The following is a 3,523-nucleotide window of genomic DNA, read 5'->3' on the forward strand; positions in this document are numbered from 1 at the left end:
TGAACTGCCAAAAGAACAAATTAATCTATATTAGAAGTACAGCCAGAATGCTCCCTAGAAGCCAGGTTGGCCAGACTTCATCTTTCATACTTCGGACATATTGTCAGGAAGAACAAGTTCATGGAGAAAGAGAGCATGTTTGGTAAAATGGAAGGTCTGAAAAATAGAGGGAAACACCCAATGTGATAGATTGGCACAGTGGTAGCTGCAATGGGCTCAAATGTAGCAATGATTGTGAGGCTGGTGTAGGACCAGGCAATATTTTGTTTTGTTATGCTATGAGTTGGTACAGACTCATTGGCAATTAACAACAACAGGAGTACTGGTGTGGCACTGTAGGATCAGCAATGAACTGTGAACCACAAAATCAGCAGTTCAAACCCACCCACTGTGCCTAGGAAACCCTATACAGGGTCACTATGAGTTGGAACCAACTGCAAGGCACTTAAAAATAACAACAACAGGAGTCCTGGCCTGGGTCTATAGGATAAGCACTGGACTGCAAGGTCATTGGTTCAAACTCACCAGTTGCTTGTCAGAAAACCTGAACCAACTCAAAGGCATTTAAAAACAATAATTAATACCTCATTAAACATACGTTTTGCAAATATTTTTCCAGTCTATGCTTTGTTTTAATTTTCATAACATTGTCCTTCTTGGAGTGAAACTTTTTTAATTTAAAGAAGTTCAACTTATCAATTTTATTTCTAATTGACTGTACTTTGTGTGTTGTATCTAAAAACTCTTTGCTAAACCCAGTGTCATGAGGAATCTGTACCTGGACCAAGAGGTAGTTGTTTGAACAGAATGGGGGAACACTGAATGTTTTAAAATTAAGAAAGGTGTGCAACAAGGTTGTATTCTTTCACCATACTTACTCAACCTGTATGCTGAACAAATCATCTGAGAAGCTAGGTTCTATGAAGAAAAACGTGGCATCAGGATTGGAGGAAGACTCATTAACAACCTGCAATCTGCAGATGATACAACCTTGCTTGCTGAAAGTGAAAAGGACTTAAATATTGATGAAGAGCAAAGACCACAGCCTTCAGTATGTGTTGCACTTCAGTGCAAAGAAAACAAAAATCCTCACCACTGGAGCAATAAATTACTTTAAGATAAATGAAGAAAAGATTGGAATTGTCAAAGACTTCATTTTGCTTGCATCCATGATCAATCAACACGCAGGGAAGCGGCAGTCAAGAAACCAAAATGACATATTGCATTGGGAAAATTTGCTGCACAAAACCTCTTTTAAAGTGTTCAAGAGTAAAGATATCAGTTTGAGGACTAAGGTGTGCCTAAACTAAGCTGTAGCATTTTTAATAGCCTTATATGTATATGAAAGTTGGAAAATAAATAAGGAAGACCTTAGAAGAATCGATACATTTGACATGGTGTTGGCCAAGAATATTAAAAGTGCTATGGACTTCTGGAAGAATAAACAAATCTGTGCTGGAAGAAGTACATTTAGATGCTCCTTAGTGGCCAGGATGGTGAGAATTCATCTCTCATACTTTGGACATAATTATCAGGAATGATCAGTCCCTGGAGAAGGACATCATGTCTGGCAAATTGGAGGGCCAGCAAAAAAGAGGAAGACCCTCAATGTGATGGATTGGTGCAGTGACAGCAGCAACAGGTTCAAGCATAGCAATGATGGTGAGGACTGAGCGGTGTTTCATTCTGTTATGCATACATAGCGTTGCTATGAGTCAGAACACTCCAGTGTTCCCACTTTTCTAATTTGTCTTTATATGCTGTTCAGGATTCTTTGACTACAAATAGTAGTACACCCTGGTACAAATAAGCTTAAATAATATGGAAAATTATCATCTCACATGGCAACAAGCTGTCAGATAGTCTCTAGTTTTGGTTGATTTAGCTACTGAATAAAGCGATCATTGTTGTTGTTGCTGGTAAGTGCCATTGAGTCAGTTCTGACTCATAGCAACATTGTATAAGGTTTCCAAAGAGAGACTGGTGGTGTAGAATGGCTGCTTTTATGGTTCACAGTCCAGTGCTTATAATATAGTGCCACACCAGGATGTCATAGCTTAAGTTCCATTCTCCCTTTTTTTCCTTCTGTAATCTTTGGTGATATTTTCAACATTAGACTGGTAAGAAAATGTCTTTTTTCATATTTCAGACAAGAAAAAAGTGAGAGATTTTTTGTCTTATACCTTTGACATAGAGTAACATTCTGGAATATGTTTCAAGTAAGAGTAAGGGAGGGAAAGATATGTTTGGATTTGGAAGATGTTCAAATTCCGAAAGTTAAGGTGGGCACTTTACTAGACAATAAGCGGGGAAAAAAACAGTTTTTTTGTACGGTTAGTGTAAGAATTAAAAGTTATGAAATCATAATTGACTGAAAGACAATCAGAAATGTTAAAAAAAAACAAAAAAACAGATCTCTAAAAGTGAGGCTTTAGCAGAGATAGGTGGATAATTTGACTGGTTAAAGGCACATCCTTTCAAACATACCTGCTCTTCTGGCAGAGCAGGTTCTTTGGGTAGGCTGGTATAAAAATTACTTTCTCAGACATGTTTCTTTCTGGGGACTCATTGCAAAGATTTATTGATAATGCTGTGCATCAAGAACCTTTGAGTATAAGCTAACACGTCTTACATCTGTTTTGTATAGAAAAAAGACAATCTGGGAATTAGATGATATTCTGCACCTGTCAGACCTCAGAGAAAAAGAATGTCTCCTTTAGGGTAAATGGTTAGGTTCCCATCAAGTTTAGCTTGTCTTCAAGGTTAGAGAAACTACTATTAGAAAAGACAGCGTTTAAAGTCACCATGAATCGAGACTCACGGCTAGATTTCAAAATGGAATTAAAGTCCCACTTTAGATTATTGAATTTACATACACCAAGTGCCTCTGATTCTAAGTTCTCAAATACCTGTTAATGTTTGGAATGAGAAAAAAGTTATCTAGACTTCTAAATAAGTTTCACATCTCAAAAAATTGTGCAATATACCCAAGCCTGAAACAATCGTGGGCAAGGATGATGAATATCCCATCATTGACCTAGAAATACTATCTGATGTAAAATAGTCAACTACAGTCTTCTGTACATGGCTTTCATATGTTTTTTTTTGTTATTTTCTTTTCTTTTACCAGGCAATTACAAATTACTAGATTTTAATTTCTTACATAAAGACCATAGCACCTCAATGTAAATAAAACAAAAATCCTCACCCTGGACCAATAAACAACCTCTATATAAATGGAGAAGATATTGGAGTTGTCAAAGACTTAATTTTGCTCAGATCAACCATCAACACTCATGGAAGCAGCAGTCAAGAAATCAAATGATGTATTACATTAGGCAAATCTGCTGCAAGAGACCTCTTTAAAGTGTTGTAGAGCAAGGAAGTTAGTTTGAAGAATAGGATGCACCTGATCCAAGCCAGGGTGTTTCTAATAACTTCATATGCATGTGAAAGTAGGACAGTGAATAAGGAAGACTGTAGAAGAATTGATGCATTTGAGTTATGGTGTTGGAATAGAATA

The sequence above is a fragment of the Chrysochloris asiatica genome, unplaced genomic scaffold (assembly GCF_000296735.1).
Source record: "Chrysochloris asiatica unplaced genomic scaffold, ChrAsi1.0 scaffold00033, whole genome shotgun sequence".
In the NCBI taxonomy this organism is placed as follows: Eukaryota; Metazoa; Chordata; class Mammalia; order Afrosoricida; family Chrysochloridae; genus Chrysochloris; species Chrysochloris asiatica.